Genomic DNA, 27975 nt, shown 5'->3' with positions numbered 1-27975 from the left:
ATTTATATTAAGTGTCCAGAAAAGACAGATTACAGACAGAAAGCAGATTCGTGACTACCTGGTCTGAGGGGTGGGAGCTGGTGTTGACTGCAAATGAACTTGATAGGAATTTTTAGGATGATGGCAATGTTCTCAGACTGGCTCATGGTGATGGCTGTACTACTCTATACACTGATTAAAAATAATTAAATCATATACTCTCAAGGAGTGAATTTTAACGTATGTAAATTATACATCAATAAATCTATAAACATGAAATCTGATGCTCAGGGTCAATTCAGCAAGAGAGACGAGCCCTCTGGAAGATGACAGGAGAGACAGACAACAAGGACAAATAACAATATCTGCAATGACATAAATTCCCTCTCCCTCCCCCTGGACCACCCTGGCTGACTGCAGGTGGGCCCGGCCATATCCAGTCCTGGTCGGGTCACGCCTTTCCTGTGGCCCAGTGTCCCTGTGGGCTCTTGGATTTCACGGTCATGAGCTCTGGGACAGGATGCCAGGCGTCAGCCACCTGCTCAATACTCTCGAGCGTTGCAGTATGGTGGCACTTCTGTTACCAGTGACAGTCCACATGGATTTATTATAAATCTAACAAAAATAAATACTAATCTACAGTCTTGGCCTTTACACACACAAAAGAACTAAAATGTACCTTAATACTTCATACTTGCATAAATTGGTGACACTTTCTGCCCACTAAGAATACTTACAAGCACTTAAAACATACTTGACGCTTGTCCCCCAGGAAGTAGTGTGTGTGTGTGTGTGTGTGTGTGTGTGCATTCTGGTAAAGTTAGGTGGAAGACGAGGCCTGCAGATGTAGTCATCTGATGTTTCTAGTTTTAGTTGAGGGACACATCTGTGAAGGAATGAAAGGTGATGTTATCACTTCCTCTGCCAACTTTGTCGCTTTTAGTTTTTTCTTTCTTTTTTTTTAAGGAGAGAATTTCACTGGGGCTGCAGCTGGCTTCTTCCGAAGAGAGATCAAACCAGCACATTTCCTGCTCTTGACTTTCTCATTTACTCTGGACTCCATCAGCAGCTGAGTTTTCAAAAATTCCTTAACTGCTCATTTCTTGATTCACATTCATTTCACAACAGATGTTTATGGCACTCCTAGCTTGTGCAAAAGGCTCTCTTAGATACAGAGATGGGGCTACGGAATGGCTACGGATGTGGCAGAGAATGGCCCATCCTTGGAGAGTTTACAATCTGATCACAGCAGGAGGCAAACAAGGTGCCTACAAATACCTAGTCACTAATGTGGTCACAGTGATGCCAACTGAGCCGTCAGAGCATAGAGGAAGGAGAAACCTCTAAGGGGAAGAGCAAGGAAAGTCCTTTATGGGGAAAGTGTGGCTGAAATCAGGCCTTAAGGATGAATGTAACTGTGAGTGACAGCTGCCGGACCACAGGAAAGATATGTGCCTGGAAGATACAGCTTTCAGAAATGGTGAGCAAAGGACCATACTGTTTTGCTAAAACACAGAATAAGTATCAGGGAGCAGCAGCACAGGTATTTATAAATACAAGTTGGAGCCCAATCACGTGGGACACTGACTCCCAGGGAAGACTTTAATTCACTTGCGGACATGCAATATGAACCTTCTCTGACTCAAAAGACACTGAAATGATGAAGACACAGACTCAGGCTCCACCCTAACGAGATCCATAAGTCAAATCTGGAGAGCATCCCCATATGGTCACAAAATATGGATGGCTGTCCTGGGTAACTCTTAGAACCCATCCAGCCTAAGACTGAAGCTCAGTGGACCCTAGCAGGCTGTGAATGGGAAATGAACTCTTGTCTTTTGGGGCCTGGGGTGGCCAGAGCCCTGTACGGATGTTGCGGATAAGAACTGGCCTCCCGGAGAGATGCCCTGGGCGTGGTTTACTCAGAAGTCCGTCTCTTCTGCAGCTCTGAGAGCGAGGATGGCCTTCCTACATCTGTGGTCCCTCATGTTTCAAGCACCAGGTGGGCTGCTCCCCACCGCTAGCACAATGGGAGGCCAACACGGTGTGTGTGCCGTACTGCTTCAAGATTTATGTGAGCGCTATTAATTCCACTGTTCCAGACAAAGGTTCTTCTGTGGAGTAACCAGGCAGCCTCGGGCAGGTTGTCAAAAGAGTTTAGAAGGCTGACGAATATGCGAAGTCTTTACCGGCTCTCCTCTGGGGGGTCATTCCCTGGACAACTTGGGCTGCCGCTGCCATGAATACAAAATTCTTTCTGAGGCCAGAAGTCCTGTGATGGTAGCAGGAAGGAAGAGGGAGGGCCAGGGTTCCTATCACAGAAAGAGGGTCAGAGGGATGGGAGATGTAGATCAGATGACTGCCTTTTGGAACTTCAGGTGTGGTGAGGGTGGCTGGAGGAGGCTGAGAGAGTCATTAAAAGCACAAAACGCATGTCTTGCTAAAGGTACTCACTGCTGTGTAAATCCCACAGCAGCAGCTCGATCGGCCCCAAATGGATAAGGATGAGGCTGGCCGCCGACTGTGACAGCTGGACAATTAAGCTGAGTTAATACAGAGACAAGGACCAGCCAGCATGGCCCAGGCCACCAGCATTCTGAAGAAGCTGAGATCAGATTCAGGGGTTCTCAGTGGATTTGATGAGCTAGACATCCCCCGGGTCCTTTTTCCGCTTCAGCCACTTGGCAGGCTCTGTTCAACGTGGACATTTTTTCCCTCTGCTGGACTGATCAATGTCTGAAGTCCTGTCCACCTTTAAAACTCTCCAGGCCTTTACTTCAGTCAATTTCACTACCTGGGCTCAAAGTGTATGAAGGATCTGGGAAAGTCATGTGGTTCTGGAGATTTTAAAAGTAACTCATTGGTGGATGGTGGTGATATTTCCCATGCTGGGAAAAACAAGGGGGAAGAGCAGGTTAAGACAGTCCAGGGGAGGCCAAGAAGGCTTTCAGATGCAGGATACTGTGGATCAGGAGAGAGGTCTGAGCTGGAGATGTGAAACTGGGAGTCATTGCTCAATAGATCGTATTAAAATGAGGGACTACAGGAGATCACCTGGCAGCAGCGGAGGGGTTGCAGCTATAGGAGGAAAGAGAAGATGAAGGCAGGTATGAGAATGCCCGTGATGGAGACTTGTGGCCCTCCAGTATCTGAGCTCAGGAGAAGGAGGGGCCATAGCCAGGCAGGTATGAGAATGCCCATGATGGAGACTTGTGGCCCTCCAGTATCTGAGCTCAGGAGAAGGAGGGGCCACAGCCAGGCAGGTATGAGAATGCCCATGATGGAGACTTGTGGCCCTCCAGCATCTGAGCTCAGGAGAAGGAGGGGCCATAGCCAGGCAGGTATGAGAATGCCCATGATGGAGACTTGTGGCCCTCCAGCATCTGAGCTCAGGAGAAGGAGGGGCCATAGCCAGGCAGGTATGAGAATGCCCATGATGGAGACTTGTGGCCCTCCAGCATCTGAGGTCAGGAGGAGGGGCCACAGCCAGCAAAGGAGGCTCTGATCTTCTCAGTCCTAATCCATCCTTCACGTTAAGACCAGGGTGACCTCTCCAAACTCAGATGGGTTCCTGACACCTCCCTGCTAAGTCTCTCCTGCCCACCTTACCCTGAGAAAATCTAGCACCTTAGATGTTATACAAGTCCCTTCACAACCTAGACCTAACCTTCTCTTGTAGGGTCCTCTACCTCTCCTCCTCTGTCACGGCACTTTAAGATCACGTTTTGAGGGATTCCCTGGTGGTCCAGTGGTTAAGAATCCGCCTTGCAACACAAAGGACATGGGTTCGATCCCTGGTCCAGGAAGATCCCACATGTCGCAGGGCAACTAAACCTATATGCCACAACTACTGAGCCTGCTCTCAAGAGTCTGTGCTCCACAACAAGAGAAGTCACTGCAATAAGCAGCCCACGTATGGCAACTAGAGAGTAGCCCCCACTCACTGCTACTACAGAAAGCTTGTAAGCAGCAATGAAGACCCAGCCGAAAATAGATAAACATTTTTTTAAATTGTGTTTTGATTGTCTAGGTACACATCTGTCTCTGTTATTAGATGTAACTGAAGGATCATGTCGTTCACACTTTCAACGCCCGGCACATAGTAGGTGTTCAAAACTTTTTGCTGAACGAGATGAAGGAAGGGAGGAGGGTGGAAAGAAGGACAGGAAATTCCCTTGTGTGGGAACCTTCGCATGAAGAATGCATGACAATGTCCGCGCCATCTTCCTCCTTGGCATTTTTGGAAACCTTGAAACTTGGGTTGGGATGAGAAGAGTGCCCTCTACAGGAAGACAGATGCAGAAACAGACATTTCCTAAAGTTGTCCCAGAAATACAAACTGCCGGGCAGACAAAGCTGGAACTCACACCAAAGTAATCTTTTTAAGAAGCCAATTAATGACAGCGATGTTCTCAGATGACTTGATCTTGTATGTATACAGAAAATCCCCAAGACACTAGGCCAAAACTATTAGAACTAGTCAATGAATTCACTAAAGTTGCAACATACAAAATTAACATGCAGAAATGTGTGCCACTTCTTATATAACAAACCATCCAAAAGAGAAATTAAGAAAAAACCCTGTGTATAATCACATCAACAACAATAAAATACCTAGGAATAAATCTAACTCAGGAGATAAAAGACATGTACTAGGAAAACTATTAATACAAGACGCTGATGAAAGAAACTGAAGACAACACAAACAGATGAAAAGATGTACTGTGTTTTTGTATTAGAAGGATCAATATGGTTAAGTGACCATACCACCAAGGAAATCTATGTATTCAAAGCAATATCTATCAAAATACAATGGCATTTTTCACAGAGCCAGAACAAACAATTCCAAAATTTATATGGAAACACAAAAGACCCCCCAGTAGCAAACAATCTTGAGAAAGAAGACTGGAGCTATAGGAATCAGTCTCCCAGACCCCAGACTATACTATAAACTGTAGTAATCAATACAGTATGGCACTGGCTCAAAAACAGACACATAGATCAGCGGAACAGGAGAGAAAGCCCAGAAATAAACCAATGCACTTATGGTCAATTAATCTAAGACAAAGTAGGCAAGAATATACAATGAGGAAAAGACAGCCTCTTTAATAAGTGCTACTGGGAAAACTGGACAGCTACATACAAAAGAATCAAACTGAACTACTTTCTCACACTATACACAAAAATAAACTCAAATGTAGTAAAGACAAAAATGTAAGAACTGAAACCATAAAACTGCCAGAAGAAAACATACGCAGTTCTTTGACACTGGTCTTGGCAGTATTTTTTTGGATATGTCTTCTCAGGCAAGGAAAACAAAAGCAAAATAAAACAGGACTGTGTCAAACTAAAAAGCTTTTGCACAGTGAAGGAAACTATCAATAAAACATAAAGCAGACTATTGAATGGGTGACAATTTTTGCAAACAATATACCTGATAAGGTGTTAATGCCTAAAATATCCAAAGAACTCACGCAAGACAATATCAAAAAACAAACAACTGCCCAACAATTAAAAACTGGGCAGAGGACGTGAATAGATGTCTTCAAAGAAGACATACGGATGACCAACAGGCATATGAAAAGGTGTTCAACATCACTAATCATCAGGGAAGTGCAAAGTAAAACCACAATGAGAACCTCATACCTGTCAGAATGGCTATTATGAAAAAGACAACAAAATATATATATGTACATGACATGTACATATGTATGTGGTGTGAAGTCTCTTGAGTTGTGTCTGACACTTTGCAAACCTATGGACTGTTATCAGTCAGGCTCCTCTGTCCATGGGATTCTCCAGGCAAGAATACTGGAGTGGGTTGCCACTTCCTCCTCCAGGGGATCTTCCTGACCCAGGGATCGAACCCTTGTCTTCTGCAGCTCCGGCATTATAGGCGGATTCTTTACCACTGAGCCATCGGGGCAGCCCATACATATGTATACATGTATACATATATATATATGCATATACATATATCTGTACATATTATGTGTGTACATATACAATGGAATATTACTCAGACATTGAAAAAAATGAAACCTTGCCATTTGTGACATGGATGGATGCAATGCCAAAGAATGCTTGAACTACCGCACAATTGCACTCATTTCACACGCTAGTAAAGTAATGCTCAAAATTCTCTAAGCCAGGCTTCAGCAGTACGTGAACCGTGAACTTCCAGATGTTCAAGCTGGTTTTAGAAAAGGCAGAGGAACCAGAGATCAAATTGCCAACATCCGCTGGATTACCGAAAAAGCAAGAGAGTTCTAGAAAAACATCTCTTTCTGCTTTATTGACTATGCCAAAGCCTTTGACTATGTGGATCACAATAAACTGTGGAAAATTCTGAAAGAGATGGGAATACCAGACCATCTGACCTGTCTCTTGAGAAACCTGTATGCAGGTCAGGAAGCAACAGTTAGAACTGGACGTGGAACAACAGACTGGTTCCAAATAGGAAAAGGAGAACGTCAAGGCTGTATATTGTCACCCTGCTTATTTAACTTATATGCAGAGTATATCATGAGAAACGCTGGGCTGGAAGAAACACAAGCTGGAATCAAGATTGCCGGGAGAAGTATCAATAACCTCAGATATGCAGATGACACCACCCTTAGGGCAGAAAGTGAAGAATAACTAAAGAGCCTCTTGATGAAAGTGAAAGAGGAGAGTGAAAAAGTTGGCTTAAAGCTCAATATTCAGAAAACTTAGATCATGGCATCTGGTCCCATCACTCCCTGGCAAATAGATGGGGAAACAGTGGAAACAGTGTCAGACTTTATTTTTCTAGGCTCCAAAATCACTGCAGATGGTGATTGCAGCCATGAAATTAAAAGACGCTTACTCCTCGGAAGGAAAGTTATGACCAAGCTAGATAGCATATTGAAAAGCAGAGACATTACTTTGCCAACAAAGGTCCGTCTAGTCAAGGCTATGGTTTTTCCAGTGTTCATGTATGGATGTGAGCGTTGGATTATAAAGAAAGCTGAGTGCCGAAAAATTGATGCTTTTGAACTGTGGTGTTGGAGAAGACTCTTGAGAGTCCCTTGGACTGCAAGAAGATCCAACCAGTCCATCCTAGAGGAGATCAGTCCTTCATTGGAAGGGCTGATGTTGAAGCTGAACCTCCAATACTTTGGCCACCTCATAAGAAGAGTTAACTCATTGGAAAAGACCCTAATGCTGGGATGGATTGGGGGCAGGAGGAGAAGGGGACAACAGAGGATGAGATGGCTGGATGGCATCACCGACTCGATGGACATGGGTTTGGGTAGACTCTGGGAGCTGGTGATGGACAGGGAGGCCTGGCATGCTGCGAATCATAGGGTTGCAAAGAGTCGGACAGGACTGAGCGACTGAACTGAACTGAACTGAACTGGATGGATCGAGAGAATATTGTTGTTTAGTTGCTAAGTCATCTCCGACTCTTTTGTGACCCTATGGACTGTAGCCTGCTAGGCTCCTCTGTCCATGGGATTTCTCAGGCAACAATACTGGAGGGGGTTGCCATTTCCTTCTCCAAGTGATCTTCCCAACCCAGGGATTGTACCTGTGTCTCCTGAATTGGCAGGTGGATTCTCTATCACTGAGCCAGCAGGGAGGCCCGTAGAGGATGTTATGCTAAGTGATATAAGTCAGACAAAGACAAACACTGAATGATCTCACTTGGTGTGGAATCTAAAAAACAAAACAAAAGAAAATGGGAAAGAAAGAAAATGGGAAAGAGATTCCTAGTAGCAGAAAACAAATAGGCGGTTTCCAGAGAGAAGGGGATAGAAGGGATGTGAAATAAGTGAAGGAGATTAAAAGGTACAAACTTCCAGTTATAAAATAAATAATGTGCTCAGAAGTTCAATCATGTCCAATTCTTTGTGACCCCACGGACTAAGCCTTCAAGGCTCCTTTGTCCATGGAATCTCCCAGGCAAGAATACTGGGATAGGTTGCCATTTCCTTCTCCAGTGGATCTTCCCTACCCAGGGATCAAACTCATGTCTCCTACATTGCAGGTGGATTCTTAACCATGGAGCTACCTGGGACGCCGATAAAATAAATAAGCCGTGGGGATACAATATACAGCATAAGGAATATGGCAAATAATGTATTATAATAATTCTGCACAGGGACAGATGGTTACTAGGCTTATCACAGTGATCATTTCATAAAGTGTGCAAATATTAAATTACTACCTAGTGCTTTTGAACTGTGGTGTTGGCGAAGACTCTTGAGAGTCCCTTGGACTGCAAGGAGATCAAACCAGTCAATCTTAAAGGAAATCAACCCTGAATATTCATTGGAATGACTGATGTTGAAGCTCCAATACTTCGGCCACCTGATGCAAAGAGCTGAATCATTAGAAAAGACCCCGATGCTGGGAAAGATTGAAGGCAGGAGGAGAAGGAAACAGCAAAGGATGAGATGGTTGGATGGTATCACCAACTCAATGGACATGAGTTTGAGCAAGCTCTGGGAGATGGTGAAGGACAGCGAAGCCTGGTGTGCTGCAGTCCATGGGGTCACAAGAATGGGACACAACTGAGTGACTGAACAACAAAAACAACGTTGTACACCTGAAAATAACATATTATGGTATTAATACACCAATTACATTTTAATTTAAAATTTTTTGAAATAAATACCATACATGCCCATATGAACTATCACTGTAGAGGATATTTTTATGTCCAGTTTTATTTATTTAATTTATTTTTGACTGTGCTGGGTCTTCCTTGCTGGGTGGGCTTTTCTCTAGTTACGGTGCTTGGACTTCTCTTTATAGTGACTTCTCTTGTTGCAGAGCATGGACTTTCCAGTGTCCAGGCTTCAGCAGTTGCAGCTTGTGGGCTCAGCAGTTGCGGCTCCTGGGCTCTGGAGCACAGTCTCAGTTAATCATGGGGCATGGGCTTAGCTTTTCTGCAGCCTGTGGGATCCTCCCAGACCAGGGATCGAAGCTGTGTCCCCTGCACTGACAGGTGGACTCTTCGCCACTGAACCAACCAGGAAGCCTCTTTATGCTCCAGCTTTTATTTTAGTCCATTGTGTCAGGAAACTTGCAGGTTTGGCTTGGCTCTGGAACCTTGTATTCCATTCACTTGTTTATAAAAGACCCAGTTTATACCCTGTTTCATGGTGCAGCTGAAACCACTAAGTAGTACATGTAATAGAAAGAAAAAATGGAACAGGAGTAAAAGGCTGAGTTTCATCCCGGTTGAGAGGTCTCAGGCAACTCGTAGAATTTTTTATCTGAACGTTGGGTTTCTGAAACGTGAAATGGGGAGAATTTTCACTGCATTCCTCTCTCAGGACGTTGTGGAGAACAAACAGAAATAATGTGTATGAAAGCACTTTTTAACTTTCAAGAAAATTTTATTGAGAAATAATTTACACACAACTGAATTTATAGAGCTTAAGTTTTTCCAAATGTACATACCTGCTTTTTGTATGTACAAAATGAGTTTTTCCAAATGTACATACCTCTGTAACTCACGTGTGTGCATGCTGAGTCACTCAGTCGTGTCCAACTCTTTGCAACCCTGTGGACTGTAGCCCACCAGGCTCCTCTGTCCATGGGATTCTCCAGGCAAGAATACTGGAGTGGGTTGCCATTTCCTTCTCCAAGGGATCTTCCCGACCCAGAGATCGAACTCCCATCTCTTGTGATTCCTACATTGGCAGGCAGATTCTTTATCACACTTATAGAATGGCTCGAGGCCTAACTCAATCCACGTGGACCTGGTGCAGCTGAGGGTAGATGTCGCATCCATACAGATGTCTCATCCATACAGATTCACCACTGCTGAGATAGATAGGAGGTGAAGCAGGCTTCCAATAGAGAAGGGGGACCCTTGGACTGACCTTGGCAGCATTGGCATTTCCAAGAGCGATGTGTTCAATTTGCCCAGCAAGGCTGGGAGTCAGCACTTTGCAGACCTGATTGTCTAGAGAGCAAATCAGGGAGGACACTTTGCAATTAGAGAAGCTGCAATGGAGGCAGGAAAGTCAGGGTTCTGGGGAGAGAGGAGGAACTGCTGACTGCACGGATCGGTCACCACATCACAAGTGCAGGCAACAGACCAGGCCAGACGGGTCCCTGACTGCCTCTCCATCAAATGGAAAGAACCCTTCCCACTCTTCATCCTCAGACCCACTCCCTTCTGGCAGGGAGAGGGGGCTTCACGGCTCACCAAGTCTGTGCCCCAGACCCTACAAACCTCAGTCTTAGACTCTCCAGAAATATCAAGAGCTTGGGTCGGGGGGAGGTGGTAAATGGTATTTTGCACAGAAAAAGTTTATCACCATTTTTGAAAGTAATAAAGAGCCTCCCTGAAGAGTGATCTTTCAATGATTGACTTTTGACTCCATTTCTTCTAGAATGCATTTCTCAGCTATATCAACTCCGTATTGGGCATTTGCTCAGTTGAAGAGCCCTCAGCGTTCTGCACATTTTTTGCACAATAGGTTTTACAACACCCTGTCTTGCTTACCCAATACCTTGGCAGCAAGCAGAATGCATCTCATAACTCTGCTCCAAGAGATGTTTTCACCTAAACCATCGGTTTTTAGGTGCAAATGCCTCTCTGAGTCAATCTATCTCCCTTTTGCATGATGGTGTTTTGGGCTTCCTTCCATCCTTGGGATGAAAAAATGTACTTTCCATCTGTGCCAGTTATTAATTTCACGTCTTTCAGCTCCACCCGCCTCCCCCGGCCTTCTCCCACTTTGTAATACTGGAGCTGGACTCTGCAGGCTAGGTTTCCTGTTGCCAGCTGGCTGGCCCTGAGGTTGGACATTGGAGTGTGGGCGGGACGATGCATGGCTGAGAGAGAAAGAAGGGCCTTTTCCTCCCCCTTTCCTATGTATGTTTTTCAGAGCGGCAGCAAGCAGGCACCCCAGTGGCGTTGCAGGGGGGCGGCAGGCTGCCCTCGGCCATCAGCTCTGGGCACCTTCATCCTTGCCAGCATCACCATCACCGTGCTGCAGGCAGCATGCTTCCTGACACAGGAACTCCCCTCTGGGGTCTGAGACCAGCGGGCATGCGGGCTCTTTAAGTTCCTAGGCTTCTTCCTTGTTCCCTTTCCCTGCGTCCTCTACCCCTTGGAGTTCTCCCGGAGCCCTCTCCATGGTGCCCGTCTCTTCTACATTGAGCAAGTCTTCCTATTACATTTCCCTCTTCAACCTTCCTGAGTTTTTTTTACAGATGCTAAAACCATCACCAAATGGAAAATGTTAACTACTTGATGACCATGAGCACATACCCCCAGGCCTCCTGGAGGCTGAGGACTCATCATGTTCATCCCTGTGACCCCACCCTGGTACCACCATCAGCCCATCAGAGAACCCCACGAGCAGATCACATACCCTGGACCCCCACCTCCCTCACCTGGCCTTTAAAGATGCTTTCTTGAGAAACCCTTTAGGGAGTCCAGGTGTTCTGAGCACTAGCTTTCCTGGACTCCTTGCTTGGCACCTGCAATAAACGCTACTTTTCTTCTTTACAACCTGGTGTCGGTAGATCGACTTTACTGCACTCAGGGGAAGGGACCGAGTTTGGTTCAGTAATGAGTTAAGTTCTGGAGATTGCACTCTTGGGAAAGTAGAGGGAATACAGCAAGCCAGAAGCCTCAAGCAGTAAGAGAAGTAAGGCAGTTTATAGATTAAGGGAACATGAGTATAAACATTATATTTTCAAAGTGCATGTACACCTCAGTTCAGTTCAGTCACTCAGTCATGTATGACTCTTTGCGACCCCATGGACCGCAGCATGCCAGGCTTCCCTGTCCAATTACCAACTCCCGGAGTTTACTCAAACTCAGGTCCACTGAGTCGGTGATGCCATCCAACCATTTCATTCTCTGTCATCCCTTCTCCTCCTGCCTTCAATCTTTCCCAGCATCAGGGTCTTTTCAAATGAGTTAGTTCTTTGCATCAGGTGGCCGAAGTATTGGAGATTCAGCTTCAGCATCAGGACTGATTTCCTTTAGGATGGACCAGTTGGATCTCCTTGCAGTCCAAGGGACTCTCAAGAGTCTTCTCCAACACCACAGTTCAAAAGCATCAATTCTTTGGTGCTCAGTTTTGTTTATAGTCCAATTCTCACATCCATACATGACTCCTGGAAAAACCATAGCCTTGACTAGATGGACCTTTGTTGGCAAAGTAATGTCTCTGCTTTTTAATATGCTGTCTATGTTGGTCATAACATTTCTTCCAAGGGGTAAGCGTCTTTTAATTTCATGGCTACTGTCATCATCTGCAGTGATTTCGGAGCCCAGAAAAATAAAGTCTATCACTGTTTCCACTGTTTCCCCATCTATTTTCCATGAAGTGATGGGACCAGATGCCATGATCTTAGTTTTCTGAATGTTGAGTTTTAAGCCAACTTTTTCACTGTCCTCTCACTTTCATCAAGAGGCTCTATGATCACTTATTACATTCACGAGTCTATACATGCACATGTGTACATGCACACAACACATATATTAAAGACAGGCTGACCCTGAGTGGTTCTGCCACATTCATAATGCTTAGAAGACCCCAGACAATCCCCTCTGAGGAATCTCAGAGTCTCATTCACTGTGATCTCTAAATATTGTGAATTGATACAGGACATCGTTCTTAACCAGAGGCTCGGGGTCACAGGAAAAGAATGAAGGGTGGGTACTGACAGTGCCAAGGCTCCAGGAGGTAAAGATTCAATAGAGACCGAGGACAGCCCTTGAGAAGTCCAGCTGAGTCCCCCTGGAAGGGTGTGAGCGAATCCTAGCTCAGGGATGTTAACCCCAGGGCGCCCTCTGGTGGAGCCCAGCGGCTATTGCCAGCGGGGACCCGCGTAAGGTCCGAGTCAGGACCATCCTTTCTCTTGTTAGAGAGCTCATACGCCCCTTCCCTCCCATGCCCCCAGCTCCTCACAAACACGCAGGACTCCAACCCTGCCTCCTCCAGTTAGGAGAGTCAGGATTGTTAGCAGAACCCCAAAGAAAGACATTTCACTGCCTCCCTAGTCAGTCATTCCAACCAGTCTTTTTTTTTCCCCTAGAGGTATGTCCCTACCTTTCTGATCCAGGGGTAGGGATACCTGTGGGGATTCAGCCAGGTGAGCAGTCGCAGACTGCTGCTGTTCATTCACAGCCTTGTGCGGAGCCCAGGAGGCACCGGGCACAGGGTTCGATCTCTAGTACTCACAGCTCAGGCTGTGTCCTAACCCTCAGCTGTCCTCACCCATGCAGCCATCACAGCTGGGAGACCCGTGCTGCTTTACCGATAGGGCAGCCAAAGCATAGAGGGGCCATACAGCTTGCAAGTGCTCCTGGCAGGATGTGAACCCAGAATGCCTGGCTCTGGAGTCTGTACTGCTAAATACCGTACTGTGCTAGATACAAACACATTGGATATGGCTCACTCACAGAGAACTGAAGAGTCTGGTGGGGGTATTCCTGAAATTCACTACTATTTCCATGTGGGGACCCAGCAATCCCACAGCAGGACATAAACCCTGAAAAGATCATAATCCAAAATGACACATGTACCTCAGTGTTCATTGCAGCACTGTTTATAGTAGCTAAGACATGGAAGAAATCTAGATGTCCATTGACAACAGATGAATGGATAAAGAAGCTGTGGTACATATATACAATGGAATATTCCGTTCCATACAATGGAATATTACTCAGCCTGGGTCATTTGTAGAGACGTGGATAGACCTAGAGTCTGTCACACTGAGTGAAGTAAATCAGAAGGAGAAAAACATAGACAACTGCTTTCAGCTGCTTTATTCGATCCAAGAAAACCGTATGTAAATTAAATGACACTTTCCTGGTGAATATGGCAAGGAAGGAATCTATAGGTTTCTAAACAAGGAGTCTTGGAAGACCAATAACATCTTTGGTCAATGGGAGAACTCAATGCACAAGGCCCCGCGGTAGTGCACACCACATGTTTTAAGTTTGCTGTTTCTGCTGTAGCAGCTACACCCATCACAACTCTGGTCCTCTGTGACAGGCGTCTGATCACCAGTTCTCGCAGTGGATTAGTGACCCGAGACAAGAACAAATCAGCTGAAGGAAAGAAACATAAACCACCACGTCGGGCTGTTGGCAGAGATCCTGCTGCCTGTGGTTCAGAGGCCAGATGGCAAGGGATGGAAATGGGCTCTGCGGGTGGATGCAGAGCTGAGACCCACGTTGGCCAGGCAGTAATGCACACACACACACACGTCACATGGGCTTCTCAGGTGGCTCAGCAGTAAAAGAATCCATCTGCCAATGCAGGAGATGCTAGAGATGCGGGTTTGATCCCTGGGTTGGGAAGATCCCCTGGAGAAGAAAATGGCAACCCACTTCAGTATTCTTGCCTGGAAAATTCCATGGACAGAGGAGCCTGGTGGGCTACAGTCCATGGGATTGCAAGAGTCAGACGTGATTGAGTGCGCACACGCGCGCGCGCACACACACACACATAGAAAATTTTGTAGGAGTGAATCCGAAACAGAAGTTCATTCTAAAACCTCAGTTTAGGGAGCAAGGGAAGTTTCTCCGCACCCAGACAGTCATCACCCTCTGAATCTACAGGTTCCCCATTCATGGATTCAACCAATTGTGGATTTAAAATATTTGCAAAAAATAGTCCAGAAACTTCAAAAAAGTGAAACTTGAATTTTCCACATGCTGACAATTATTTAAATAGAATTTACATTGTATTTAAAGCTATTTACATCTCATTATTTTAGGTGTTATAAGTGATCTAGATATGATTTAAAGTATATAGGAGGATGTGTGTATACATGGTAGAGTAGAAAGACCCTGGGCTCGATTCCTCTCACGAGCACACCAAAAATCACAACTATCTGCAGAACAACCACAGATGAGAAAGACCAGAAGGGTTCAGTAAAATCTGATCACTACCAGATGAGTAAAGTCCCTTGGACTGCAAGAAGATCAAACCAGTATGTCCTCAAGTAAATCAACTCTGAATATTCATTGGAGGGACTGATGCTGAAACTGAAGCTCCAACACTTTTGCCATGTGATGTGAAAAACCAACTCACTGGAAAAGATCCTGATGCTGGGAAAAATTGAGGGCAAGAGAAGGGGGCAACAGAGGATGAGATAGTTGGATGGCATCACTGACTCAATGGACATGAATTTGAGCAAACTCTAAGAGATAGTGGAGGGCTGCAGTTCATGGGGTCACAAAGAGTCAGACATGGCTGAGTGACTGAATAACAACAACGGCTGAAAGAAGTGAGGGATGTAACCCTGAAGAAGACCTAAATTATGAGATCACAGGTTTCAAATAAAAGGAAGAGCTTTGGGGGGATGGAGAACTAGAATTACTCTGTTGTAGATTTCAAAAGATGTGGCCTAGAGAGTTAAAAAAGAAAGAAAGGGGACTTCCCTGGTGGTCCAGTGGTTAAGACTCTGAGCTTCCAACACAGGGGGCTCAGGTTCAATCCCTGGCCCCTGGTTGGGGAACTAAGATCCCATATGCTGCATGACCAATAAAGAAAAGAAAGAAAAAGAGAAACTATCGACCCCCTCCTGGACTTAGACGTGGCCTTCTCCCCAAGGAGGAGGACCTTGAGAGTGGAAGAGCTGGGTGAAACCAGAAATAGCCTGAGTGTGAGACAGCTGGTCCTCCTCCTCTGTTCCCTTGGATGCTGGCATCCTTCAAAATGCTTCCTCGGCCTCGGATCACTTCCTATACTTAACCTCAGGTGAGCTCGTTCACTTCCAGGGCTCAGACAACCTCTAAACCAAACATGACCTTTGAGTCTCTATTTCTGGTTCTGCTCTTCCCCTTGAGCTCCATCACCACCCAGAGAAGAGTCTTTTAAAAGGCAATGTATCAAGATCAGACTTAATTATCTCCCTGTCTTCATTAGGACTCTCGGTTGCTAGTGTCAGAAACCCAATAAGAACTACCTCCAGCAGAAAGGGTAATTTATGGGTTCACGTTAACCAAACTGTAGGACAGGAGGGGATGAAATTAACTCCAGGGATGCCTGGAACCAGAGGCTGAAAGACCACCAGAACTAACTTCCTTCTGGGCCTCACATCTGCGTCTCTGCTAAGGTTAAACTTTTTTCTACTGAAGGCCAGTTTTTTTTCCAAATATTAGAAACATAACCATTAGCATCGCTAAATTTGCAACTTGACAGATTCACCATTGGGAAAAAAAAAACAGCTCTTTCCCCTAGTGACAGTTCAAAATTCAGAATTATCAGGGAAGGTCTCAGATCGGGGTCACGTGCCCATATGTTGGTCAAACACTCCGGACAGGGTGGAGAAAATACGATTGAACTAGCTTGTATCTGGTATCCACCCTTAGATCAATCATTATAGCTAAGGAGATGCCTTTTTATTAAACTTTTTATTAATTTTAAATTTACATTTAAACGGCAGTTCTTGGGAAGGCTGACATAGTGAAGGTGGGGCGGGGGGAACAGGGGCGTCCCGGTGTGTCTGCTGCTCCCCGGAGATGGGAGCTGCGCCAGGTCAATCAAACGTGGATGTCCGCCGCATTCTCCAAGGGTGCTCCGTGCGCTTTTTCTTAGGCCGCATGTGCCACTTGTGGGGTCTTGAACCTCGGCACTGAGAGTGTAGGGCCTTGATCACTGGATCTCCAGGGAATCCCCTGTGCCCGTATTCTTGATCTCCGCCCACAACATCTCGATTTATCCAGTCTCGCCCATCGTGCCTCAGCTTCCTAAGAACTTTGATCAGTTTCCCAAACAAAATCCAATCTCCTTCACTTAGAACACGAAGCCCCTCCCACTGTGGCCCGAGCCCTCTCTCCGGCCACATCCCCTGTGATTCAGCTGTTCCACTCTCTGCTTCCTGAACAAGCAGACGTGGCTGCCACGCCTGCGCACTGTTCCTTAGACACAGACCGCCTCCGTCCCTCCTAGCCCCACACACTTGCCCACGCTCATGTCTGCCTGGATTGGACTGTCCTTTCTCACTTTGTCGGTTGTAGATCTTCCTTCTTTGGGAAAAACCCTGATGCTGGGAAAGACTGAAGGCAGGAGAAGAGGGAGACAGAGGATGAGATGGTTGGATGGCATCACTGACTCAATGGACATGAATTTGAGTAAGCTCTGGGAGTTGGTGATGGATAGGGAAGCCTGGCATGCTGCAGTCCATGGGGTTGCAAAGAGTCGGACACAAACGGGCGACTGAACAACAACAAGATTAAGGTAGGAAGTGGCCTTACTCGCAAGTTAAATCTACCTGCTCTCCAGGCACGTCTGACACCTTTGTATGTCCCAGGACATGCGAGTTCATCTCTGATCAGCACTTGTCACACAGAGTTATCATTCACTTGTTGACCTGCGTGTCTCTTCACTTGACCAAGAGCCCTCAGAAGGTGAGGACCACACGCCGTTTATCTTTCAAGTTGGTCCTAGCACTGGCCTGGCAGGTGAACGGCTATCCCCTGGCATACAGTGGATGGCCAATAGATGGTTTGTGTTTTTTTTTTTTAATTTTTTTTAATTGAAGTATAGTTGATTTACAGTGTTTTGTTAATTATTACTGTACAGCAAAGTGATTCAGTTATACATATATAGCAGTCTTTTTTCATATATTCTTTTCCATTATGGTTTATCATAGGACATTGAATAGAATTCTCTGTGCTGGACAGTCGGACCTTGTTGTGATGTTTAACGACTAAAGCAACAATGAACAGTTTCTAATTTTGAGCATTCATTTGGTAGTTTTAATAACTGAAGCCTCATATTACCAAAACTTCTTAGTTCCTTTTATTCTCTTTAGGCTATGAGAGTGAATTAAAGGCTAATGAGTGGGTGGATTTGGCTTCACTACTTCCATCCCAAATACTTTATTCAGATTTGCCAAAGTGAAAGTCACTTAGTTGTGTCTTTGCGACCCCATGGACTATACAGTCCAGGGAATTCTCCAGGCCAGAACACTGGAGTGGGTAGCCTTTCCCTTCTCCAGGGAATCTTCTTAACCCAGGGATTGAACCCAGGTCTCCCACAATGCAGGCAGATTCTTTACCAGCTGAGCCACCAGGGAAGCCCAAATGCTACTGCAATAACCACCACCCCATATTGCTGTGTATTTCTGAAGCTTCTTCACTGCCATGTTAGTCCAGATAGTACATAGATTTTTATCTTCCCTGAGATCCAAAGTGCACACTATGCCACTGGCGGGTAAATGAACCATAAACCTGTGGCACTGGCTACATAATGCAAATGCCTGGGTTTCAGTCCTGAGTTTTTCCCATTGATTAGCAGATTCCAAATAGCTGTCATATGTAAATCGTTATCACAACGAAGAGCATTATTTTTGAGTGATCTAACTTTGCACATGCATGAGAGGTGATTCGAGGTGAACGCCCCCCCATCTCACTCCTCTGCGATTTGCTTTCTCATGTAGAAGACCAAGGCATGAAGTCAGCCTCTTCTAGGTGGGGATTTACCACCCAGGGTTGTGCCAACTACCTTATCCTGCATGACCTCAGTCACTGGGGGGAATGCCTCAAAATCTAGATCCGCTATGAGGTTCTTCGCTGCCTGTGGGTGGCAGACAACCTGTATGACAGCAGAGCGCACCCCCAGTGCTATCATTCCTCTTATTACCATGGACCAGACTCTCAAAGGTCACCCAGCAAGAGGGTCCATATTCTCTCAAACAGCTCTGGCTACACGGACAACACCCTCGCTCTCTGCTATTTCATCCTTTATTTCAATATATGCTGCTTCTTATTTGGTGTTCTGTCTACTTGCCTTTTTATGATCCAAGTCTGATGCTAAGCCGGAGAGCTGTGAACATAAATTGCTTTGCAGAGGTGACCTTGCTTTTATTTTCAGCAGCTTTGAGAGAGTGGGAGCTGTGTTTCACAGAAGACAGGAGCTGGAAGGGGCCTTAGACCACCTCCTTGTTCTATAGACATGGAGCTGAGGCCCAGGGGGAGGAAGTGACCTGCCAAGGTCGGGGAAGAGCCAAGATGAGACCTGGGTTAATGCAGGTGACTCTAAAACCAACAAAGAGACATGCCAATATTTAAGGCAATGAGCTAGGTTCTGCCAAAAGAAAAGAGAAGAAAATGGTTCAGATGGTACAGAATCTGCCTACAATGCAGGAGACCCAGGTTCAATCCCCTGGGTCGGGAAGATCCCCCTGGAGAAGGGAATAGCAACCCACTTCAGTATTCTTGCCTGGAGAATCCCATGGACAGAGGAGCCTGGTGGGCTACAGTCCACGGGGTCGCCAAGAGTCAGACACAACTGACTGACTAACACTGGCACTTACACAGAGGACCTGCCAGCAGGTGATGGCAAGTTCCTGACCGCAGGCCATGGTCACCTAGGAAAAGCCCGAGCATTAGGTGCTACTGCTGTTACCACTGACGATGAAAGTGTACGAAGGCTTCTCAACCGAGAGTCCTCGGGCTGGAAGGAATGTCTGAAATCCTGGTGCACAGCGCGCTCTGCCCCCAGCGCACCGGGGCTGTCGGGAAGTCGGGGGGTGGCGTCTAGATCACAGATGGATTCCTCCTCGTGCTGCTGGCCTCTCTGTGCCTCAGTTCTCCTCTCCTGCATCTCGTGCTCTCACGCTCTTTGAGAGGCGAAGGTCTATTCTGGGCTGACTCTGGCTCCGCAGGGTCACTTCTCCCAGACCTTCTGGGCCTCCACCTTGGCCTTAAGGGATGGACGCCTGCCTCCGAGAAGAACTCAGCCAGCCAAAAAACCGGGCCCCATCGTGGAGCTGCCAACATACGTCAGACACCGTGCTGAGCGCCTTCATACGCCCAGTCTCTGATAACTCACAACAGCATTAAAAGACAAAGAGGACTTCCTTGGTGGTCCTGGTAGTGAGGGGTTCGCCTGCCAGTGCAGGGGACATGGGTTTGACCCCTGGTCCAGGACAATTCCACATGCCGAGGGGGCAACTAAGCCCAAGCACCCAAATTACTGAAGCTGGGGCACCCTAGAGCCTGTGCTCCTCAGTAAGAGAGGCCATGCTCCTCAATAAGAGAGGCCACTGCAATGAGAAGCCCATGCACCACAACTAGAGAGTAGCCCCTACTCGTGGCAACTAGAGAAAGCCCATGCGGCAATGAAGACCCAGCACAGCCAAAAATAAATAAAAATGAATAAATACACAAATATGAGAAAAAGACAAAGCAGTAGCAGCTGGCAGGAGCTGGGTGACTTCACCCAGGCACATGGTTAGAAAGGGGCTAAGCTGGGTCTGTCACACAAGGTGATCTGACTCTGAAACCTGTATTTTCCATGACAGCACACTGCTTTACAAACAGAAAATGCTAAACCCATGACACATATTTTTTTAAATGTTGATCTTATAATACATTTCTTTTTTTTAATGGAGAGTATCAGTGCCAAGCTCAGGCAAAGACAGCCACGTTACAACAAAGATGCAGGAAAAGCTAGATAACTGGCCGGGTGACCACAAAGCCTGTGTCTGGGGTCTCTGCCAGCTTTGACCCTGACATGTGACCTCAGGAGTCAACTTCCTGTCCTCGCAGCGACAGGTTATTACCTAACCCTCCACCCCACCTCCCTTTGACAGGAACAGTGTGAACGTTTACCTTTTAAAACTCCACAGTGCACCAACTTCAATTCCTCGGACTTTGAGAGTGGGATTTCAGAAACGCATGTTGTGGGACTTCCCTGGGGGTCCAGTGGCTAAGACTCTGCACTCCCAATGCAGGCGGCCCGGGTTTGATCCCTGGTCGGGGAACTAGGTCTCACATGCCACACACTATGACCCAGCACAGCCAAATAAGTAAATAAATAATATTCAAAATTTTAAAAGAAATATGTGTTGATATGTCAAAGATGCCCATTTTAAGCTAAGTTTATGGCCCAACTTTTGGACACACGTTTGGTAAACAACATAGCGTATGCAGAGGGTCCTAAGGTGCTGACTTTGCAATGGAGTAAGGCAGGAAAGAAGTTACAGGATTAGAGACAGTGATTTTACTTAATTTGATGACTGGAGAGGGAAGCTTTGAAGAGTAACTATTTTTGTCTTTATGGACTCAGAAAGTACTCCGAAATTATTTGCTGGGTAACATAAAATTTTATATGAGAAAAGAAAATAAAGATTCAGTGATGGTATGGGAAAGGGTTATCTGGGCAAAGATTTTAGAGAGGTTAGACTCTGTTGTGCTATTCTCAGTAGCTTCAGTCATGTCCGACTCTTGGCGACCCCATGGACTGTAGCCTGCCAGGCTCCTCTGTCCATGGGATTCTCCAGGCAAGAATACTGGAGTGGGTTGCCATTTCCTCCTCCAGGTGATCTTCCCAACACAGGGCTCAAACCTGGGTCTCCTGCATTACAGGTAGATTCTTTACTCGAGCCACTGTTTGACATGATGCCAATTAAAAAAAAAAAAGAATGGGACAAAGAAATTTTTTCCCCCAGCCCTTCCAAGAGCAGGCTTCAGACATAATATCCCATCACACTGTTTGGTGATATTTAAAACAGAAGAAAAGATGTGTATGTTTTAAAGAACCTAATGTAGGGAGTTCTTGCATTGTGTGCTTCAAACAAAAAGCAATTGCTTTAAAAATAAAAAAACATGTTAAGAGGTTACTGTTCAAAAGGGACTCACTTTTACCAGCAATTATTACAAAAGGGATGAATGCAGGCCCACATGGACTTGAGCAGAGGAGCCCAGGCACTTTCTGGGGGCGTCCTTTCCCCCTGTTCTCCAGTTTAGCACTGGGAGGTCAGCGCTGGACTTTGCTGTGCGAGGTCTGGGTAAGATGCTGCCCTCTAGTGCCCAATGCTTACAATAGCATCTCACCGCGCAGTTCAGTTCAGTTCAGTCGCTCAGTCGTGTCCGACTCTTTGCAACCCCATGAACCGCAGCACGCCAGGCCTCCCTGTCCATCACCAACTCCTGCAGTCTACCCAAACTCATGTCCATTGAGTCGGTGATGCCATCCAACCATCTCATCCTCTGTCATCCCCTTCTCCTGCCCTCAATCTTTCCCAGCATCAGGGTCTTTTCCAATGAGTCAGCTCTTCGCATCAGGTGGCCAAAGTATTGGAGTTTCAACTTCAACATCAGTCCTTCCAATGAACACCCAGGACTGATCTCCTTTAGGGTGAACTGGTTGGATCTCCTTGCAGTCCAAGGGACTCTCAAGAGTCTTCTCCAACACCACAGTTCAAAAGCATCAATTCTTCTACGCTCAGCTTTCTTTATAGTCCAACTCTCACATCCATACATGACCACTGGAAAAACCATAGCCTTGACTAGACGGACCTTTGTCTGCTTTTTAATATGCTGTCTAGGTTGGTCATAACTTTCCTTCCAAGGAGTAAGCATCTTTTAATTTCATGGCTGCAATCACCATCTGCAGTGATTTTGGAGCCCAGAAAAATAAAGTCAGCCACTGTTTCCACTGTTTCCCCATCTATTTGCCATGAAGTGATGGGACTGGATGCCATAATCTTAGTTTTCTGAATGTTGAGCTTTAAGCCAACTTTTTCACTCTCCTCTTTCACTTTCATTAAGAGGCTCTTTAGTTCTTCTTTGCTTTCTGCCCTAAGGGTGGTGTCATCTGCACATCTGAAGTTACCGCCCAGATGCTAGTCTAATTAGGAATCCCCTGTACTTCGACGGACAGGAGTTTGAGCAATCTCCGGGAGTTGGTGATGGACAGGGAAGACTGGCATGCTGAAGTCCATGGGGTCGCAAAGAGTCAGACACGACTGAGCAGCTGAACTGAACTGTAAGGTGGTCTCTGACCTCCAGCCAAACACAATCACCCTACAGAGCAAAGCCACTCAGAAAGGAGAATCAACATTAAGGAGCTTGTTGAATTAAAATCGTCTTCTGAGAAAACTATGAGAGGAGTGCGTACAGGGCTGAGATGTGAGGGTGTCGAGTTCCTTACCCCTCCTGATTGTGGATCACATGCAGATACAGCACGGAACACGCACAGAACACCTAGTCCCTGGGCCTTCCCTGGGCAGACACAGTCCGAGGGGTGCAAGGAATGGGGAGACTCTGGCCAGATGGGACAGAGCAAGGCCACTTCATAACTGTGTCTAAGCATAGATGAAAATAAGGTCAGTGAGCAACCCATGGAATACCAAACACCCACCCCACAGCCAGAAGGAGTGTCTGCTGCTCCGTGACCAAGTCCAGCTCATCCTCCGGCTTGTCTTCCTGTCCCACAGATAAGACCCATCGAAATGCCCGGCTGCAGACTTGCCTGCTTCCTGGCAGCCTCCAATCTTGGCCAGAGCCTCGCATCCTTAGAGGCTCCTCCCTAATCCTCAATAAGCTCTTCCTAAGCCCCGCTTGCTGGGACTCACATGGCTCCAGGTCTGGACTCTCGCTGGCTACAACCCTGATTGTTTAGCTCCAGGGTTGCTTCTGGGGCTGTTTGGCCGAAGGGCATTGATCGAGTAAGTGCTAAGAAGAAAAGAATGCCCGGGACTCCAAAGGTGGAACTTGTCAGGCTCCCAAGAGCTCTGGGTCTTAAATGTTAATACCCAATAACCTTCCTGAGGTGTTCTCCTAAGCAGCACTCCACCGTCATCAGCTCATCACAAGAGGTAGGCATTGTTGCTGTTTAGTCACTTCGTTGTGTCCAACTCTTTGTGATCCCCCTAGACTGCAGCCCGCCAGGCTCCTCTGTCCATGGGACTCTTCAGGCAAGAATACTGGAGTGGGTAGCCATTCCCTCCTCCAGGGGATCTTCCCAACCCAGGAATCAAACCCGTGTCTCCTGCACTGGCAAGCAGGTTCTTGACTGCTGAGCCACTGGGGAAGCCTAGGCGCTGTTATTACCCCGTTTACAGACGAAGAGGTGCAGCACAGAGAGGTTAAGTGACCTCTGCCTCTGCAGGGCCAAACAGCTGGCAGGAGACGGAACCAGGGCTCAGCTTGGTTATCTGACCCCAGAGCCCAAGCTGCAGATGGACGGGACTCTGATGGACTCTGAAGGTAGAAGGAGGGATGTGTGTGTGTTTTCTGGGCTGGCAGTGGAAGCGGGGGAGGAAAGCACGAGCAAAGGCCCAGGAACAGGAATGAACAACTCTGCATAATCAGCATCCGGATTCTAAGTCGAATAAAAATCTCTTCGACGTCGGCTGATGTCCCAGTCACCACCACCCCCCCTCCTTTCCCCACCCCCATCCCCCGCACTGACCCGGCCCCCTGGAGGCCAGACCTCTGGGCCAGGTGCAGGCATTGAGGTGACAGATTCTGGTTCTTGAAGTGGTTAGGATCCTGCCATCTTCACTCAAATGATAAAGAATGTTCCACTGGCCCACACCCACACCTGTCCCTCATCTCCTGGAACCTGGAGGCATGGAAGGGTGTGGCCAGGCCCAGAGTCCCCCTAACTAGCACCCGCCCCTCTTTCTGATCTGTGTGTCCAGATGTCACTTCTCAGGGAAGCCTCCTCTGATCCCCTGGGATTGGTTACATCCTTGGTCACAGGCCACCAAGCAGCCTTAACTTTCCCTTTACTAAAGCCTGTAATAGTTCAGGGCGTCCTCCTGCTGGACCATGAGTCCCACGGGGCTGGGGCTATGCTGGACTGGGTTGCTGCCTGGCTCACCCCTGGAACTCAGAGACATGAACTTGAGGTGGACGGACTGAGTGGTGGGAGATTCGGGGAGAACTAGGTCAGTCCCTTTCCCTTCCAGTCCCAAACCCTTGCCTCTTGGCCCTCAGTCAAGTCAGGTGTTCCTAGAGAAATCCAGCCACAGGTTGTTCTACCGAGAGCCCGGTCAGTCCCCAACAAACTTTACCTTCTAAGAAGTGACTGTCCCCCTCTGGTGAGTTATTTAAGGTCACCTGGAGCCAGCAAAGTCAGAAATAAGACTCAGATCAGTGCTCCCAAGATGGTCTTTTTCTTAAACGAATAAAGAGGAGGAACTGGGCCGGACATTGATTCTCCAAGAATTCTCTAAGAATGTTCATCAAATGCGGACTGAGAAGGTCTACTGATTCTGTATGGGACCTGAAGAGATACTCAAGTGTCATGAGCCCTTCAGGACAAGGTATTTCTTAAAAAGGAACAGGAAAACACAAGAAGCACCATCTGGGTTCATGGTTAATATTGCAGAGATGAGCCGAACTGGACTCTGGATTCCAACTCTCCTGAGCTGGCTTAAACAGCGGGGTGGGAGCCGGGATCAGCTGGCTGTGTAGGCTCTCGGTGGAGGGCACAGCACAGCGGAAAAAGCTGCAGAGAATACAAGCGTTGTTGGCATATCCCTGTATGTTCCCTTCTCACGAGAAGCCATTAAAAATAAATAAGACCAGTGCTAATTTCTTAGATCCACAGACACAAAGGGAGAAGGTTCAAATAAAAGCCAAGCTCTTAGCCTGCAGGGCTGAGGAACGAAAGCCAGGCAATTAGAGCTGAAAAAACGCTTTACATAATCTTGCAGCAGGAGGCCGAGCTGAGTCACATTCAGGAAGGAGCCCCCAGGTGTCAGGAAGAAGCAAGATGCTTTCCCACCTGAGATGGATGAACACAGGACAGCAGGGGTGGGGGGAGAGGTGGGACACACCAAACCAACTCCCCAGCCAGCTCCCAGTCTAGAGTCTGGGAATGATACTCCCTGAGGAATAGTGGGGGTTGATGATGAGCTGTGAACATCTTTCCCAGACGTTTGGGACTCACCTCTCCCATGGACATCATTCTCGATGACCAGGCAGCCCCCAAGAGTCGTGTACCTTGTATTTCTTTGAAATGTTCCTCTTTTCCATCAGCAATGCCCAAGCATTATGATCCAGTGATTCGCAGGAAGTGAAGCAGGATGGCTTCTTTCACCAAAGCTTTCCCTGCATTTAGGGCAAAGGGGTAAAATGAAGGAAAGTCACGTTGCTGAAGCTTCTGACCAAAAATAATTTTTGACAAGGCTTCTGTTTTTCTTTTCCTTGCTATCTTTTCATTACCTTCCCTTTTTCACTTTACGAGTACAGGGATGTATACTTTCATCTAGAAACGGACTATTTTATGCAAAATACAATGTTTATTGAAAAATAAATAAAACATCCTTCCCCCGGGGGCCAGAGGGCAGTCTGGGATGGAAGGCTGACCAGAATCACTCACTATAAGATGGTTTTTAGAACTGTTCTTGGCAACCTCTGTGTGTGTGTGTGCACACGCGAGCAGTCAATCAGTCGTGTCCGACTCTGCGACTCCATGGACTGTAGCCCACCAGGCTCCTCTGTCCATGGGATTCTCCAGGCAAGAATACTGGAGTGGGTTGCCATGCCCTCCTCCAGGGGATCTTCCAAACCCAGGTCTCGTGTCTCCGGCTGATCCACTGGGGCAACCTGGGAGGTGACATCAAATACCTGGATGGCTTAGACACATTTCTGTAAAGATATCACCTTTCTACATCATCCATCAAAGCTCAGCAGAATTTTCATCATCACGAGTCCCAGTAAAAGTCCAACTTAGACAGACTGGGACCTAGCTTCAGTGAACGGAAAGCTTGACTTGTCTCCATGGGTAGGTAGTCTTAGTCATTCTGTTTTGCCTTTCTACCACTCTACAATTAAGGGATCTATTAACACCTCTCTTTTTGACCAACAGAAGCTGAAAGATTAAGTGAAGTGTCTAACTCGTTTCAAAAAGATGTACCTGGGAGGGGCTGGAGGCCAGTGGACTCAGAAAGCTCGCTCTTCGGGTGAGGGCAGACAGACTCCTGGGTTCTCCTCTGGGCCAGGAGCCACCGAGAGTGAAGATGCCAGGCCCTGGTCTGTTTCGGAATTTTCAATTGCATGGAGTAAATGTTTTCTGCCATGGGTTATGTGTTTAGCTGTTGCTTGTGATGATTCAAACCAAGAACAAGAGATTTCCCACACCTGCAAGTGGGTTACGTAAGAGTTACAGGAAACAAACACCTCAAGAGTCCATTAACTCTGAGCTGAGAACTGAGGTTTAAATAATGCAAGGTGGAAATGAGACATAGACATCTCAGAAAGAAATATATAACATCTGCAGCCCTCCATGACCTGCTACAGGGAGCGTTGATTATTCCATGTAGAAAGAGTGTATTTGTGAGTGCAGAGCGGCTCCCAGGTCTTGACCATCCTCACAGGAACAGTCTAGAAATGAAAGCGACACTGATACAAAACCTTCTTCTTTACCACCACAAGATTTACGAGATCGTTTCTTATAAATGCATTTTTTTTTACCCTGAGGCTGATATTACCAAAGTGATAAAAGAAACTACTATCAGCTGTAGTTCATTCAGGGCAGAATTTTAATAATCATTTATTCATGAAGCTGGAATGGATTCCTTCTCCCCCAACCCCCACACACATGATGACAAGAGGAAAAGATGGCAAGCAGTGGTGTCCGGTCTTATTACACAGTGATGATACGATTCTCTATTCCGTCTACTGATCACAACAAAGAGGACGCTAACATCAATGAACTCAACACGATCACATTTAAGTTCATCAAAATTGGGTCTTTCTTATGAAAGAGGATTTGGAGTACGACCTCAGATAAGAATAACAGCACAGTTCTCTCTCACAATGTCTATTTCACCACATTCTGCCTACAGAGGAGCTAGCTAGTGAAGTTCAGAGTTCACTTGGGCGGTTGCCTTGCAAGTTTCAACCTCAGGCTCTTAGTCTCCTGGAGGTCAGATCAGCTAATGTCCGGAAGTTGTGTGTGTGTGTGTTTGTGCGCGCGTGCGCATGCACACACACTCAGTCACTCAGTCCTGTCTGACTCTTTGTGATCCCATGGACTGTAGCCCACCAGGCTCCTTTGTCCATGGGATCTTCCAGGCAAGAATACTGGAGTGGGTTGCCATTTCCTTCTCCAGGGGATCTTTCCAACCCAGGGATCGAAACCATGTCTTTTGAGTCTCCTGCCAATGAAAGTGAAAGTGAAAGTCGCTCAGTCATGTCCAACTCTTTGCAACTCCATGGACTATAGAGTCTCTGGACTTCTCCAGGCCAGAATACTGGAGTGGGTAGCCTTTCCCTTCTCCAGGGGATCTTTC

General features: G+C 46.7%; 1 protein-coding gene across 1 annotated transcript in view; it reads right to left on the bottom strand.

Annotated features, from left to right (window-relative positions):
* Nucleotides 1-26821, bottom strand: part of CRACR2A (calcium release activated channel regulator 2A) — a 152845-nt gene extending 126024 nt beyond the window's left edge. Inside the window, exons 1-2 of the mRNA XM_081593892.1 lie at nt 26598-26821; nt 25682-25789 (exon numbers count right to left, since the gene is read on the bottom strand). The gene's annotated coding sequence lies outside the window, so the exon portion shown is untranslated. The remainder of the gene's footprint in view (nt 1-25681; nt 25790-26597) is intronic.
* Nucleotides 26822-27975: the final 1154 nt, after the last annotated feature.

Source organism: Giraffa tippelskirchi, chromosome 4 (assembly GCF_054371585.1).
Source record: "Giraffa tippelskirchi isolate mGirTip1 chromosome 4, T2T-mGirTip1v1.2.pri, whole genome shotgun sequence".
Classification (NCBI taxonomy): Eukaryota; Metazoa; Chordata; class Mammalia; order Artiodactyla; family Giraffidae; genus Giraffa; species Giraffa tippelskirchi.
The sequence above is the reverse complement of the archived record's forward strand: the minus strand, read 5'-3'. Positions and strand labels throughout refer to the sequence as shown.